Source organism: Carlito syrichta, unplaced genomic scaffold (genome assembly GCF_000164805.1).
Source record: "Carlito syrichta isolate Samal-C Ts95f unplaced genomic scaffold, Tarsius_syrichta-2.0.1 Scaffold309858, whole genome shotgun sequence".
Taxonomy (NCBI): domain Eukaryota; kingdom Metazoa; phylum Chordata; class Mammalia; order Primates; family Tarsiidae; genus Carlito; species Carlito syrichta.
In genome coordinates, this window is record NW_007253954.1 from 850297 (window position 1) to 868495 (window position 18199).

The 18199-nt window shown below is 40.4% G+C and overlaps 1 pseudogene; it reads right to left on the reverse strand.

Moving 5' to 3' along the window:
• Positions 1 to 13530: 13530 nt before the first annotated feature.
• Positions 13531 to 14193, reverse strand: LOC110596545 (annotated as a pseudogene).
• Positions 14194 to 18199: the final 4006 nt, after the last annotated feature.

The window sequence follows — 18199 nt, forward strand, 5'->3', positions numbered from 1 at the left end:
GGCCAAATATTTGGTTAAGCATTATTCTGGGTGTGTCTGTGAGGGTATTTCTGGATGAGATTAACATTTGAATTGGTGAACTGAATAAAACTAGATTGCCCTCTCCAATGTGGACGGGCCTCATCCAAACCACTGGAGGCCTGAATAGAACAAAAAGTGGGATAAGGGAGAATTCACTCTCCCTGCCTGACAGCTTTTGAGCTAGAAGATTGGTCTTCTTCTGTGGTAAGGCTGGAACTTACACCATAGACTCCCCTAGTTCTCAGACCATTGTATTTGGACTGGAACTATAAACCAGTGGCTCTCCTGCATCTCCAGCTTTTAGACCACAGACTGGGACTTAGCCTTTGTAACGTGTGAGCCAATTTATTATGATAAATCTGTTTTTAAATATGTGTGTATGTATCCTATTGGTTCTGTTTCTCTGGAGAGTCCTAATACAGAAGTAATAACAAATTTAAAGATAAATATGTAAGGTAATACAATGAAAAAGAACCATAGCTCTATCATAAATGCAAACAATAATAAGATTTTAACACATTTCATAGCTTCTTTTCATATTTCGGCATTATAAACCAAGGCAAATAAAATTCACTTTCTAAGTTTTGTCCTTCAAAATTCCTTATTTCACTATAAATGTATGTTACTTAGAGTTGCCTCTTGAACCAATAGTAGTATATCAATTGGTTCCTTTAATAACTAATGAATTAAATACTTTTTACATGTATCTATTATATATGTGTATATATATGTGTGTGTATGTGTGTGTGTGTATATATATTTTTTGAGTTGGAGTCTCATTCTGTTACCTAGGCACCTAGGCTGGAATGCTGTGGCATAATGGCTCACCATAGCCTCAATTCTCTGGGTCTAGGCAATCCTTCCTCCTCAGCCTCCCGAGTAGCTGGGACTACTGGCATGGACCACTTTGTCAGGCTAAGGTTTTTATTTTTTTTAGAGATGAGGTCTCACTGTGCTTGCCCAGGCTGGTCTCAAACTCCTGGGCTCAAGTGATTCTCTCACCTCAACCTCCCAAAGTGCTGGAATTACAGGTGTGAGCCACTGTGCCCGGCTATTTTATATTTGTATGAGAGTTATGATTTTATCTTCTTTAATACATGCAACACTAGGAACAGAGTCTTCACATTATGTCATATGATTTGTGTACTGACAGCCCTCACAGGATGGGAAACAACACTGTCCTCTCTAGGCTGAGAAATAGGAAGTCAGTTTTACCTTCTTAGTACCTCCTCTTCCACAGGGTTTCATCAACTATCTCACAGTCAGCTATTTTAGGTATTGGAAATAATTCCTGTTTGTAGACTTCATGTGGGAAACGAAAATCTGTAACTAGTAACAGGTTTCAGTTGTGACCATCTTAAAAGTAAGATTACTCTGTCCTTTTAGTTTTTTCTCTACATCTCAAGTCTCTTGGCCTTACTTTCAAAATTTAAATTTTCAAAAACTCTTTTTTTTCCCTCTAAACTTTTTATAGCATTCTGTTCTTGTTTCATGGGTATGATATCTTCCCTAATCTCAATGATAATGTTAAAAACAATTTTATAAAGATTTATAGTATTATTTTTGTTTTCTCAAATTGTACTTTTTGTTTGTTTGCTCTTTAGTTGGGAGCTAAAACTAAATGTTTCATGTTGGAAGCTTTCCTTGGAGGGTGACAATTCCTGGCTGCTCATGTTTGAAACCAGGAAACTGAAAACTGCATTAGAAGTTTGTTTTTTGTTTTTTTTTTTCTTTTGAGTTGGAGTCTCACTCTGTTGTCCAGGCTGGAGTGCAGTGGCACACTCATGGATACTCCATTGTCAACCTGCTGGGCGCCGGAGATCCTTCTGCCTCAGCTTTCCAAGTAGCTGGAACTACAGGTGTGCGCTACCACGCCCGGCTAATTTTTTATTTTATTGTAGAGATGAGGTCTCACCAACTTGCCCAAGCTGTTCTTGAACCCACAGGCTCAGGCAATTCACTCACCTTGGCCTCCCAAAGTGCTGAGATTACAGGGCCCGGCTGCATCGAAAGCTCTGAGTATGTTGCATTTACCTGGCCCTTCTTCCCTCTCCACCCCGCCTTAACACACTCTCTTCATTCTCCCTGGATTTGAATCAAGTTGACTCCTCTTTCTGTCAACATTCAACTCAAGCACTACCTCCTTTTTGGAGGCACTTTTGGTGTCCCACTCTGCCCTAATACCTTCACGTACCCCTGGACTACCCCACAAAGATTGTGAACTGCTTGAACAGAGGGCCCCAATTTGGGCTTTCCTTAGCGCCTCACTAAGTAAAACAGAGTCGCCTACATATGTCTGTGTTCAGTAAGTATCTGTGGAGAGAATGTATATATGAATGTCCACCTCCAACATGCACTTTATATACATTCCCTATTTTTATCTTCACAATAACTCTACGCCATTCTGCTTTTCTCGTGGTTCTTTCTCTCTTTTCAATTTGTGGATTTAACAACTGATAAAATTTGAGCGAGTGAATGTATTGGTATGCAAAAGAACAGCCTTTATATTGCCACATAGATTTAGAGCAGAGAAGTGATGGGAGTGAGTCTGATGAGGGACCGAGAAGGCCGAATGTATACCTGGCACTGTGCTAAGTAAGCACTTTGTACGTTTTATCTAAGTTATTTCTAAAAAAATAAATTCATTGATTTATAGATGAGAAGTTGAGGCTCAAAGGGGTTAAGTAATTTGCCCAAGATCACACAGTTATGTTTTAAAATCAGATCTCTTTGGACCCAAGCCTGTGCTTTAGGGTGTCTCTTAAGGATTAAGACAGGTAGGATATTCACTTCGGTGGGACTTTTGGTACCCTGATGGGATAAAGCATTCCTCAGCTCACCCAAGTCCCTGTGTCTGCACTTATGTACTTTTTATTTACTGCTATGTTTTTGGACCAAGGCTGTCAAAAGAGCCTTATTAAGTCACTTATTGTGGAAATCCCTGATTGGCTTCTCTGTTTCCACCCTGGTGCATGTCTGAACAGCTCAGGACGTAATGCCTTATAAATGCCAACTTTGTATTTATCAGCATGATTTTTAGCTATAGAAATCAATGTCATACCCTTATTTTGCTAATGGCTGCATTGAACGGCATCAGTTCTTTTGCATTAAGAAATCACATTATACTTTTCTGTCAACTGACCGAAATAAAGGACTTCTTAAACTGCTGCTGCTTTCCTTTTGGGCTTGGTACTAAAAAGGCAAGCAAGAGAAACAGAACAGGACTCCTAGTTCCTTCACCTTGCCCACTGTTTACATGGGTACTGACCATGGAACTAAACGAATTAAATGACCTTTCAGGTCTAAATGTCATATGCAGCACTTCAAACATGCAGGAAAGTTCTAGAACTCTTTTCCACAAGCCATTTCTCCACTTAGGAGCATCAGAAAACTCATTCAGTAGATGTGATGCACCCAGGAGCCCAATGAAATGGAGCTTTTGTGTTATGGATCATCATTTTTATATTTTTTTATCCCCAGATCATGGGATTTAGGTCAAATCTGATTTGGATAGGCCCAAGGCTAGATTACACAGTTATGATCTTCATTGGAAAAGCAATATTGTGTGTTTTCCCTGCATCTGATTAATGGATTGCTTCCTTACATATACCCTAACTTTCTCCATTTTCTCAAACCATTAATCATTTAACATTACCCTCAGGCGTGAGACAGGGCTTTATTTTTGTGCTTCTTGGGAGTATTCTTTTGAAAGAGTAAGTCATAAAAGCTCAAGTGTATTCATACTCTTTTCAGTTTGTGGATTTAACTCATCATAAAACATTCTGACTACATAGAGAAAGGAATTGTGTTAAAAGCAAGTATTATTAATGTGAGACTTCCTCTGGGCACACTTGCCAAACAAAATATTAAACTTCCTTTAAAGAAATTCTTAAGAATTATTAGTTTGTTATTCTATTAAGAGTGTACATGTATAAAAATATTCCAAACAAGGTAATATGCCCTGCAATGTAATGTCATATGTAGTCTTCAAAAATGGATGCTTTGGGTTCTATAATTTTCCCTGTTTGGTTGATAGCCTAATATTTCTTGATTACTAGAATGCTGGAAAAGTGTGCTTTTAGCATTTTAGGCTAGTCTTGGATATAACAGTCAGCGTATCTTTATACTGAAAATATAAATGCCCAAATGGAATAGTTTCTATTTACCACTTTTCTTTTTTTTGATTTATTGTAGAGATGAAGTCTCATCAAGTTGCCCAGGCTGATCTCGAACCAATGGGCTCAGGCAATCCTCTCACTTCAGCCTCCCAAAGTTCTGAGATTATAGGCATGAATCACAGCGCCCGGCCTATTTACCACTTTTCTATTTGAACAGGTTGCCCATATCTGCTATAAAAGTAGATGAAATACACTAAAATGTTTATTTAAGTCCAAATAGAAAATCACTGCTCCAATATGTATTCTGGAAATGCTCCGAACATTTGTCCTAGTTACCCTCCCTCTTCTGCCCTACTGTCTTCCTCTTGCTTTGCTTAGAACCCTACACTTGAAAAAGCAGTTGTCATTTTTCAGACTAGAAGTAAAACCCACCCTCCCGCCCCTCCCACAAGCCCAGGCGAAGATTTGGTAAGTGTGTGGCCGGGCAATACAGTGCCTGACCCTACTAATGCTCCGGGAGGAGGCTAGACAAGCCCTGCTCTCACAATGCAACAGCTGTCGCAGACCAGCCTCTCTCTCAGCGGAACATGGAGAGGACTGAGTCTCATTAACTGCCCTGAACATCTACATTTTATTTTCTCTGAAAGGACAGGTGGCCCCAATGCAGGCTGTCTCCAGCCCACCCTTTGTCTCTGAAAACATTGGCCTGCCCATCCCCAGGTGGCTTGAGGCTTTGGGGGTGAAATATGATGCAAGAAGAGGAAGGGAAATCTTCGACATGAAACAAAGCCACTTGAGAGCTGTCACATCAGTCCAGGACTTTGATATTGTATGTTTTTGTCTTAAATGCCGGTTACTATAGCTACTGTGAGCAACAGACATAAAGGAACCAGGCAGTGTCTTTTCAGGAGAATTGTGTATCACATTTTTTTTTTTTGAGCTTCTCTTGCACTGAATGTCAAGTCAAGGATACATACTTTAATTAATGGTTAAATTGGAATGGAAAATGAATCATAATTAAGCACCTGATGTTGATTATCTGTAACCTCAGAATAAGATTTTCAGTACTTTAGTTTTCTGCTAGAAGCAGAAGTGTGCATGGTATAGAGTTAATCAGGAAGAGAGTCTCAGATGTCAGATTTATTCTGTCAATTCGAAGAAACAATTGATAACAATTACCTTTTGCTCTGTTCTTCTTACATGATTAGATAACATTTTTTCATATTATTAGACATTGCAAAGATTCAAGAGTATGAACCATAGTGTCTCACGTAGAAGTTGAAAAGACTCTATGCAGGGCATGGTGACTCACGCCTGTAATCCCAACACTTGGGGAGGCAGAGATGAGAGGACTGCCTCAGTCTATGGGTTTGTGACCAGCCTGGGCAACTTGGTGAGACCTTGTGTCTACAATTGAAAAAAAAAAAAAAGCTGGGCCTGGTGGCACAAACCTGTAGTTCTGGCTACTTGGAAGGCTCAGATGGAAGAATCACCTAAGCCCAGCAGGTCAAGGCTGCGGTGGCCATGATAGTGCCACTGCACTCCAGCCTGGGCAACAGAGTGAGACTCTGACTCAAAAAGAAAAAAAAAATGTTTTAAAGACTCTTTTGTAAAAGCTGAAGTCCAGCAGGGAATGGTGGCTCATGTCTGTAATTCCAGCACTTTGGGAAGCCAAGGCAGGAGGATCGCTTGCGTCTAGGAGTTCAAGATCAGCCTAGGCAATATAGTAAGACTTTGTCTGTACAAAAATTTAAAAAATTAGCTAGTCATAAAAAAATAAAAACCTGAAGACCAACATGCACAATTTTATGTATGATATTTCTCTATTTTGCAATCTATTTTCTCTTCAGTGGGCTGCATACTGTCTAAGCAGCCATTGCAAACTCTTAATTTCCTCTTATCTAAATTACTCAGTTCTATGATCGGGGGATATACTGTGAAATTTTGCTTTATAAAGCCTGTACTGCAAAACTGAACAATACAGAGACTTATAAAAGATCTCCTTAACCTTAACAGAGAAACAAAACAGCTTCTCTACTCCTGACAGAAATGATTGCCAATTTAAGATTTCCCACAGAGAAGCCTCTCTCCATGACACATGGAAAATTTTCCAGAACATAATCTAATAATAGCAAAATAAATAGAAATACTAAATAAATACTCTGACATACCTGTAGCTCATAAGCTCATATCACCAATGGAAATCCAGGGTGTTGACAATGTGTGGGTTTTTCCTGTGACCCAGAGCATGTAAGAGGTATGTACCCAATCTCAGTGCTATCATATCAGGGTGTAGAATGTCATTGTGCTTTTCCATATGGAAAAAGTGATGTACAGAAAAGGGATACGGCTCACCCATAGTTGTCTCACACAGAAGTGAGTTTATCATGGAGGCAGGCATCCTAGTGTTCAAATGAGGCTTCTAATATACTGCCTATGAGCGTATAAACCCTTTTTACTGTGAAGTCTTGCTATGCATTCCTTACCTTTCACTACTCCTAGCATGGTGATCAGAAAATAATTATTTTCACAATATATTTTAAAAGTATCCAAGTAATATATGTGCATAATAGAAAACCTGAAACTATATTCAAGAAACAAGAAAATAAAAATCACTTGCATTTTTATGCATATCCTTTCAGATATTTTCATTGGCATATTCATAGTATACATATAATATACATACCTATAGTTTTATTTTTTTTTAAATGAGATGGTACAGAAATAATTTTATATTTTCTGCACATGTAGGTTGCTAAAATATAAATATGCTAATAAATATACTTCAACTTTATTTTAATGGCTAAGTAGTGATCTATTACACAGATTCAATAATTAAGTGAATTAATGATAGGTTGTGCATTTATTCTGTTTCTACTTTTTTATGAATCCACTAGAGACACTAAACTGAGATGAATATTTTTATTGATAATGTTTGCACATATGCTTTATTACAAACACCTAATGATTGGTTGATTTGTATTAGTCTAATGATATTTTTAAGCCTAGCAACTTCCAGATTGTGTATGATATAAAAGCACATTCCAGCTGGGCGTGGTGGTTCACACCTAAAATCCCAGCATTTTGGGAGGCCGAGGTGAGAGGATGGCCTGAGTCCACAGGTTCCAGACCAGCCTGGGCTACTTGGCGAGACCTCATCTCTACAATAAGTCAAAAAATTAGCTGGGCATGGTTGCGCAGTCCTGTAGTTCCAGCTACTTGGAAGGCTGCGGCGGAAGGGTCACCTGAGCCCAGCAGATGGAGGCTGCAGTGGCCATGAGCGTGCCACTGCACTCCTGCCTGAGCAACAGAGAGACTCCAACTCAAACAAAAAAACCCACATTCCTCTGAAGGATACATATTCTACCTCCCTGTGGCACCACACAAATAGCTATCTGTTGAAAGTGACCTTGAATTTTGCAGTCATTTCTACTTTGCAATATTGGCAGGCAGAATTTTAGCACTGAGGAGAGAGGAAGAAAGAAGAAGAGTTAAAATCTCTGACTAAATAAAAATATTTTTTGGTTAGTGGAAGAGTCCAACACATTTCCATGAAGCAAATCCTGAATAGAAATATTCTTTAAATGCCAAAGCATAGAAAATACTATCTGTGCAAAGGGACAAATTGTGGAAAATAAACTGTGAAGGTCAGATTATCTTCTAAGAAGCCACATGGAGAAAGAAAACCCTTGATGACAGAATCCCATCAGCCAGTAGATCAGCCTTGAAATATGAACTTTCATGGGATATCCTGAATCCTTCTAGGAACTGCAAATCTCCTTGATCTTTCCGCCTGCAGTGTTTTGGAGATGTTTACAGTAAAACTGTAACCTAAGTCTTGCCTTTCAGGAAAAGGATAACTGGTAACCTGATCCTAGAAAGCTTTCTGCACTAGGCTTTTAAAATAGTGAGTGGAAGGATTTTCCTCTCACCATGCCCCCAAAGAAGGGAAACAGACAGAAACTAACATGCATTCAGTCACCCACTATGGACCAGGCACCATGGTAAATACTCTATATGCATCATTTCATTGCTTCCTTCCAATGACCTCACGAGTGACTCATTATTCAACTTTACGTAACAGGGAACTAAAATTCAGAGAGATGAAAAACTTTGGCTGGTGGCAAAGACTAGATTTGAAAACAGTTCTGCCAAACTGCAAATCACATGTTTTTTTCTACGTGTATGTTTTAAAATCTTCCCCGTAACGGTCTCACCTAGATCTTGGTAATTCCTCTTTGACATAAAACACTTGCCTTGGCTAGCCAGGGTGAGATTTCAACTCAGGCAACTTTGTGAGTTGAAATCTCACCCTTCCTCAGGGTGGCAGCCTTCAGAATATAGGCACAAGGTCACATCAGGCTTGAGTAAAACTTCACCTCCTTCAGTGACTCTGGATTCTGAGGGGGTCATAAACCTGTGTATTTTGTATTTTATAAGGGACACCCATGTGGGAGCCTTTAAACTGGAGGCTGTGATTGTCATATTTATTGCTCATCTGAGGCAAGGCCTGCTGGTGTACTGGGTTTTTGTCACTAATTTGGTAGGGACACAAGACCCCCATTTCAATTTTCTATTTCTAGAAAGAAGCTTGGAGATAGCCACCTGTAGAGGAAAGCACTTATAAAATGCTGATGAGAAGGATTACAGAATAATAGCTAAATATTATTTAAATGGCTTATTTTAGTAACTCAATCAAGCAATGATAACCCTAATAATAATAATAATAATAAACAATAATAGCACTTAGCCTTTACTGAGCTCTTGCCACATGTCAGATACTCTCTAAGCATTTCACACGTGTTCGCACACAAACTGGTGTACTGCAATTCATTTCTGGCTCTAGCTGCGGGGGGCCAGCCCCTGCAGAGAGATTTAGAGGGTCTGGCAATGTCGGTGATTATTCTGGAGAAATAAAGAGGGGAGAAATAAAGAGACTGGACTCCTGCTCAGGTGATCAGAAGCCGTTTAATGGGTGTAATCTCAGGGCTTTTATCCCCAGACTCTGCAAAGTCATCATCACAGGAAACAAAGGTAGCATGTGCCTTTCACATGAACAGGTCCAGGTTCACAAAGGACACCCCCCACTCTCAAGCAAATGTTCTTTCATACATAAGGAAGAACATGAGGAAGAACATGAGGAAGAACAACCACAAATTGTCTTTTTGTATCTTATGCTAGTAATGTTCCCCAAACCAGTTTTTTATGTGCCCTTAATTGTATTACAACTACATCATCTTGAATTAAAATTACTCAATGTCTAAACCCAAAACCACCATAGTGAATTATTAACTTCCACTATTATGTGCTAATTCAAACTGGTTTTTATTAAAACAATTGCTGCTATGGTTACACTCTCCTAGTACCAGCTGGCCTAATTCAAACTTCACTGGCCCCCCCTAAATCAAACTGAACTAATTATACTTCTATAATAAAATGGCTACTTAAATTTTCTTAATCTATATAAACTATTTTCTAAAACCTATATCTATAACTTTCTAAAGGTCGCATCAAGAGAACCTGTGACCTGTACTAAGGCTACTCAAAGCCAAACTTAAATTGTGATAAAGCAAAAGACCATAAGCCGTGGGGAATGGGAACAATAGACTCCTAGGTTAGCTGTGTACATTCCGGTCTCAGAGTTTTCTGTTAGAGCCAGCTGGAGCTTTTCTTGGTAGTTTGTGCCAAATGGAAAAGGAGGGAGGGAATGGGTCAACAGCTCCCGAACACATCCTAGTGGTCTCGGGGTCAACAGCCCTTCCTGATCCCTAACGCTCAGTGGGCCTCCGTGGCCGGCTCCCAACATCTAGCCACCTAAAGCTGGTACAGATCCCACAAGTTAAAGGCTCAGCTTTCCACAAAACTACCTTCACTTCAGATGCCAGCCACACTTCAGGGGTCCCTGAGGTGCCCATACTTCTGACTGACTGGCTACAAATGTGGGGTTCCCATAGCCCTTTCAGGTTTGATGATTTATGAGAACAATTCACAGAATTCAGGAAAGCACTATACTTATGGTGTTTTCAAGGAAGGACCAGTTCAATGAAGAGACACACAGGGCAAGGTCTGGGGGGAGGTCTCAAATGCAGAGCTTCCGTGTCTTCTCCTTTTGGAATCAGGATGTGTCACCTCCTGGCACATCACTGTGCTCTTCAGCCAGGAAGATCTATTGAGCTTCAGTGTCTAGAGTTTTTACTGAGGTCTCATTGCATATTCAATCATTGGACACGTGATTGAACTCCATCTCAAGCCCCCTCCCTCTCAAGAGATCAGTGGATCAACTTAGTCTTTCTGATAACCAGCCCCCATCTTGGGCCTTCTCCTCATGAGCATAATCTTGGATGTGACCAAAAGGGCATGAATAACAAAGATACTTCTACTACTTGGGAAATTCATTTTAGAAGCTTTCTACCAGGAATCTGGGACAAAGACCAGACAAATTCTTTTTAATACAAAAATATGTGTTATTTAATTTGCCCCTCATCACAGTCTACAAGGTAAGAATTATCTTCATTTTATAGTAAGAAAATTAATGCTTCAAAGATATACATATCTAACCAGTAAATCCCCTACTACTCTTAAGAATGCAGTGTGGGTCAGGCTTAGTGGCTCACATCTGTAATCCCAGCACTTTGGGAAGACATGACAGAAGGATCACTTGAGCTCAGAAATTCAAGACCAGCCTGGGCATCATAGAGAGACCTTGTCCCTACAAAAAAATAAAATAAAATTAGCATGGTGGTGCGTGCCTATAGTCTCACCTATTCAGAAGGCTGAGGCTGAGGTGGGAGAATCCCTTGAGCCCAGGAGTCGGAGGTTACAACGATCCATGATTGTACTACTGCACTCTAGCCTGGGCAACAGAATGAGACCTGGTCCTTTAAAAAAAGAATGCTTGTATATACACACGTATACACACATATACACACATAAGTATTCTGAGGCTTGTCACCCTTAACTTCTACGGGAGAGAATACTAATTAAATCCCCACTATCCATTCTGTTTTAATTAGGGAAATCCTTGAGTATTAGACAGATACTTGACTGTTAAGTGTCAGAATGACATTTCCCAGCTGCTTTGCATCTAACTGTGAACATATGTGATGTATGCAGTTTCTGAAGCATGTCCTTGAAAAACAGCTTGATTGCCCTCTACTTTCTCATTCCCTGCTTCCAAGGGCTGGAGCATGGTCTGGCGCTAGTGAGCCACCATGAGTCACGGAGATGAGAGCAATACCTTAACAGAAGGTGAATAACAGGGATAAAAGTGACCTAGCTCCTTGTCTAGCTCTGATACAGAGCTACCTACTCAAAGCACTGTATTCTGGGATCTCTCTGTTGTAACATTTTGATTTGTATTCTGATGATCACAACTACTAATATAAAGGTTTACTGCAGGCTCATAGCATCACATGGTGGTGAGAATAGTGTCACTAGTGAGCTCACTTTCAAATGTCACTTTTTATTCAGTGTAGAGATCAGCCTGCATTCCTACTTGTAGTCTCTTGCATGCTTAGCTGTGGACTGTTCTTGATCTACCCTCTTTTCATCAGCCCAAGACACTTATGTTTTGAATTGGTTATCTACACGATGAAACTCATTATTTCTTCTGCATAAATGCAGTTTATCATATGACAGTTATATTCTTTTCCCCATTGTGAAACTCAGTTGATGAACTTTAAAATGGAGAAAAAGATACTACAAATGCTACAAACTTTCCTTTGCATATAGTAAATTCAGACTTGCTCTCAGAATGCTGCTTTGCTGCACATGATTTCTGCAGTTACTGCTCTGTAACATGGCTGTGTCCCTAACCTAAGCTTGAATGACACTAGGCTAAGCCAGTTTGGTGACTTTTGCTCTTGGAGGTTAAAGTTTTACTAGAACTAGTATCCGCGTCCTTGGTTTATATTTCTCTTCTATAGGCTCAGGCACATTTTAAAATAAAACTTAACCCTCCCAGCACTTTGGGCAGATTGTTTGAGCCCAGGAGTTTGCGACCAACCTGGGCAACATAGCAAAACCTTGTCTCTACAAAAAAATCAAAAAATTAGCAGAGCATGATGACACATGCTTGAAGTCCCAGCAACTTAGGAGGCTGAGGGGGCGAATCACCTGAGCCCAGGAAGTCAAGGCAGCTGTGAGCCGTGATTGTCGTGATCATGCCACTGTAGTCCAGCCTGGGTGAGAGAGTGAGACCCTGACTCAAAAAATAAAATGAAATAGAACTTAACTCAATGTATCTCATTGAAGAACAGGAAATCTAAAGGACACTAGATCACAATTTTTAAACTTCCAAAATCTGCAACAACTAAAAAATCCCAACTAGTTTGGTCTTTTAAAACTCAACCTCTTATGTTTGCCCCATGAGTTATTTTATAGCTGCACAATAAAAAGAATACTAACAACATGGTATGGGGCTATTTTTAAATGAGTTCAGTGAAAAACGAATACTATGTTTTCAGAGCTGGCCTCTGTCTTTTAAGGAAGTAGCTTAATGTATTTGAAGGTTAGAGGAGGGTGTGGTTATTTACATAGTTTGAGATTCCCAAATTATCTACAAATCTAAAAACAGAAAGATTATTATGTGTATATGGAGGACAAAATGAAGTAAAACTCAAAGTATTCTTACATTCTGTTTGGGTTTCAGAGGGAACATTTCATGGTGGTAGATGAAAAAATAACTATTTCTGAAGTCTATATATAAGATCATCAAAGCATAGTCATGCTTATGTTTGAAAGGCTGAGACCAGTCAGAGAAAAGTGGATTGCAAGGTATTCAGTAAACAGGAAGATGGGATGGCTTCCTTTCAAAGTGGGGCTCTAATTATTCCTCCTGTTTATCTGTAATGGAGAAGTAGACAGTCATGCAGAGGGCCACAGAGAAGCCCATTTCATTCTCTTCTCTTTTAGTCTAATTTTCTTTTATAATGTAACATTAATACAAATTACTTTAATAGACTAGATTTTATTTTATGTTTTAAATTTTTTTGGGACAGAGTCTCACTCTGTCACCTAAGCTGGAGTGCAGTGGCATGATCCTAGCTCACTGTAGTTTTGACCTCCTGGGCTTAAGTGATTATCTCACCTCAGCCTACTCAGTAGCTGGGACTACCGGTGAGCACCACCACATCTGCCTAATTTTTTTTGATTTTTTTTGTAAGATTAAGTTTTGCTGTATTACCCGGGCTGGTCTCGAACTCCTAGGCTCAAGCAGTCCTCCTGCCATGGCCTCCCAAAGAGCTGGGATTACCGGTGTGAGCTACTGTACCCTGCCTCAGCTAGATTTTCTTAATTCCCGGCTAAGGAAAATTTTAAAATATTAAGTATAATTTCCATTTTATTTTTCTCCAGAGGATAATTGCCCTTCAGTTCTTAAGTATTCAGCTCCTTACACGGGCTTTGGTGGAGGTCGTGGGGTAGTATCCACAGGTCTAAATAGGGGTGGGAATGTTCAGTCTTTGCTGGCTTCATGAGACCAATTCCTGACTCTGCTGTAAATGGCACAACTCACACAGTAATGTAGCTTCGCATACAACTTGGGAAGCACCTCGGCATCAAAGACACTCACTTCAGAAATGTCCCTGACAACTGTGACCTCCACTATGTTTTCTTTTCTCTTTTTTTTAGTTGGAGTCTCATTCCGTCGCCCAGACTAGGGTGCAGTGGCATACTCACGGCCACCCCATGGTTGACCTGCTGGGTTCAGGCGATCCTTCCGCCTCAGCCTTCCAAGTAGCTGGAACTACAGGTGGGTGCTACCACACCTGGCTAATTTTTTATATTTTTTTGATTTATTGTAGAAATGAGGGCTCACCAAGTTGCCCAGGCTGTTCTCGAACCCACGGGCTCAGGCAATCCCCTCACCTCGGTCTCCCAAAGTGCTGGGATTACAGACTTAAGCCACCACGCCTGGCCTCCATTATGTTTTCAATGATAAACTTCTTAATAATCTTATCCTTGGGCATGCATCAGGTGCAGTTCGTGCATCCAATGGGTTGACGTGACCATGACCCTTTTTGGCACGACCACTGTTCCTTCTTTTCTATGTCATCTTGGATGCAAGGACCAGAAAAAGTAGGAAAATATTTTTGAAATGGAGTAGGGAAAATGATAACGGCAGCATTTTAGATATTTTATTTCATAGGGTACTTGGTGAGGACTTCAAGTGAAACCTCAATGGGGTTTAATATTTCTTTTTCTTTTATATTTATATTTTTAAAATATTATTAAATTTTATTTTCTAGACATGAATTCTCACTATCTTGCCCAGACTGATATCTAACTCCTGGCCTCAAGTGATTCCCCACCTCAGCCTCCCAAAGTACTGGGATTGCAGGCATGAGCCACAGTGCCTGACCCTCAGTGGGATTTTAATACGAGGCTTTGCACAACAGAGGATAACTTAGGGAAACTCGGAATAGAAAGTGTTGTGTAGGGCAGGTGGAATTACAGGATGGCTCATGCCTGTAATTCTAGCACTTCGGGAAGCAGAGGCAGGGGGATCGCAAGAGCCCAGGAGTTCAAAGACCAGTGTAGGCAACATAGTCAGACCTCATCTCCACAGAAGATAAAAAAATTAGCTGGGTGTGGTGGCATGCACCTGTAGTCCCAGCTACTCAGGAGGCTGAGCCAGAAGAATTGCCTGAGCTCAGGAGGTGGAGGCTGCAGTGAGCCATGATCATGCCACACTGCATTCCAGCCTGGGTGACAGAATGAGAACATGACTCAAACAAAAAGAAAAAAAGAAAAAAAGAATTATGTAGATGGCAGGCCCAGAGTAAAAAAGGAGGTGAGAAGGCAAAAAGACAAGCTTCCTCTTTTTTTTTTTTTTTTGAGTTGGTGTCTCACTCTGTTGCCCAGGCTGGGGGGCCATGGCACAATCACGGCAACCCCAGCGATGACCTGTTGGACTCCGGCGATCCTTCCGCCTCAATCTTCCAAGTAGCTGGAACTACAGGCGTGCATAACCATGCCCAGCTAATTAAAAAAAATTTTTTAAAAATTTTTTTATTGTAGAGATGAGGCCTCGCCAAGTTGCCCAGGGTAGTCTTGAACCTGAGGACTCAAGCAATCCACTAGCCTTGACTGCCCAAAGTGCTGGGATTACAGGCTGAGCCACCAAGCCTAACCAAGCTTTCTCTTAATCAGGGAAATTTTGCCGTGATCTCTGATGCTGTCAGAAATAACTATGAACCTCTGTTACCTTAAACATCTTTATTTTCATTTATTTATTTATTGAGTTGGAGTCTCACTCTGTTGCCCAGGCTGGAATGCAGTGGCATGCTCATGGCTACCGCAGCCTCAACCTGCTGGGTTCAGGGGATCCTTCTGCCTCAGCCTTCCATGTAGCTGGAACTACAGGCACATGCCACCATGCCCGGCTAATATTTTTGATTTATTGTAGAGATGAGGTCTCACCAAGTTGCCCAGGCTGGAACCTGTGAGCTCAGGCAATCCTCTCACCTCAGCCCCCCAAAGTGCTGGGATTGTAGGCGTGAGCTACTGTGCCCAGCTACCTTAAATACCTCTAAAGTAGAATTTTGTTACTGTAAAACACCTTCATTATATAAAGAACTAGTTAACGAATGCAGAAATTTTTATTTATTTATTTTTTTGAGTTGGAGTCTCACTCTGTCACCCAGACTGGAGTGCAGTGGCCGCACCCGGCCACCGCAGCCTCAACCTGCTGGGCTCTGGCAATCCTTCCGCCTCACCCTTCCAAGTAGCTGGAACTACAGGCATGCACTACCACGCCTGGCTCATTTTTTAAATTTATTGTAGAGATGAGGGCTCGCCAAGTTGCCCAGGCAGGTCTCGAACCCGCGGACTCAGGCAATCCACTCACCTCAGCCTCCCAAAGGCGCAGGATTACAGGCTGAGCCACCGAGCCCAGCCAGAAACTTTTTTTTAAAAAGGTGGTTATATTTTAAACTATAAAAATAGGCTTAAAAATAACTGTTTTTGTCTGTTACAAGAGATAGCAAATATTGTTTACATACAGGTTGGTTGTTGTCAATATTAGAAATGTAAATTTGCTAAATTGAAAAAAATTGAACGGAAGTATCTTTTTTTTTTAACTTAGTGTAATTATGGTGTGTTCATCTTTTCAAAGTAGACAAATGAAATGAATAACATTCCAATTTGACTGAAATATTTAGAAAATACAGCTGAAGACCAAATTGGTTTATTTAGGCTTAATCTAGTTGAGTAATTACTTTAGTTCTTCCATTATTTTAAATGTGAGATTGTTCATTCTGTCAATCCATGCATTGCTCTAGAGTTTCCAACTCTGTTCTGCATACTGAAAGATCTACTTATAAAGAACTGGTAGGTGTCTGAGCTTAGAAAACTTCTCTGTCATTATGCGTATAACGTTATTAAGAAGTAAAAGACTGATATGAGTTTTATGTACATATAAGAATGAACCATTTGAAGGATGATCATCTATACCTCTGTTGGTGATACTCTCTCGGCCTTGGGCAATAATATGATCAACATCATCAAATATTTATTTGGTACCTGCAGGAGTGCTGCTTCTGCACTGGACCCGATGCCTACTCTCTTCTGGGGCTTAAATAGTGTTGAAACTTCAATTCCAGAAAGAAAATTGTAAAAATCCATTTCTGAGCTGAGCTTTAAAAATGAGTATGTTACTGGGCACAGTGGCTCATGCCTGTAATCCCATTAATTTGGGAGGTGGAAGTGAGAAGATTGTCTGAACCCAGGGATTCGAGACCATCCTGGGCAACTTGGTGAGATCTCATCTCTACAATAAATAAAAAGATTAGCTGGGAGTGGTTGTGTGTGCCTGTGTTTCCCCCTACTTGGAAAGCTGAGGCAGAAGCATCGTCTGAGGCCAGTAGGTCGAGCTTGTGGTGGCCACGAGTGTGCCACTGTACTCCAGCCTGGGCGACAGAGAGAGAAAAAAAAAAAGAAATATTATTACATACTTATGTCTATTGTATAACCTGCTTATACTGGAGCCAAACTAAAATTTCCAAATCCTTAAAACCATCACCAAGAAGGCAGACTTCCTCTTTTAAACTAAGAATCAGATGATTGATAACTTTCAGAATCTGTCTGATTGTTTTGGATTATAGTGGGGGTGACTGTTCAGGGTTGAGAGAAGTAATCAGGGCTCTGGATAACTTATCCCCACTATTGTGTGTGTGTGTGTGTTTGTGTGTGTGTGTGTGTTTGTGTGTATGTGTACATACAGATGTTTATATGTGAGGGGGACCCAAAAAATCAGAATTATATTTTGGAGGGTGGGCCCCTCATTGTACAAGTTTTCCCTGCTAGGTAAGTATTCTAGGAACCCATTGGTATCAACGTACCAGCTAGCATTGTTGTGAGAGGCTGCATTCCGCTTCAGTAATTTTTTTTTAGATTCTTTTAACGTGTTTGCTCATTTCATGATAGGCAATTTACACTAACAACCTGCCCACACCACGCTGTGTTCAGCAGTTTTTGATAAAAAATGACCTGATTCCCATGTCTCACCCTCACTATTCACCCAATCTTGTCTCAAGCGACTTTTTGTTTCCCCTAGTAAAAAAGTCTTCAAAGAGATGTTTTGCCCAAGTGGAAGAGGTGGGAAAAAAAGGTATTAAATGCACTAAAACATATTAGCATTGATGAGCTCAAAAACTGTTTTGAGCAGTAGAAAAAGCTTCTCCATAGTTTGTGTCAGAGAGTACTTGGAAGGTGACTAAAGTTTTTTTTTTTTTTTCGAGTTGGAATCTCACTCTGTCACCCAGGTTGGAGTGCAGTGGCACGCTCATGGCCACTGCAGCCTCACCCTGCTGGGTTCAGGTGATTCTTCTGCCTCAGTTGTTTGAGTAGCTGGAACTAAAGGTGTGCACCACCAAGCCCAGCTAATTTTTTTGATTTACTGTAAAGATGAGATCTCACCAAGTTGCCCAGGCTGGTCTTACCTCTGGCTCCCAAAGCGCTGGGATTACAGGCATGAGCTACTCTGTCCAGCCCTAAAGTTTAAACATGTAAAAATAAATACATACTTTTTAAATAAATAAATTCCATTTTTTGAGTACCCC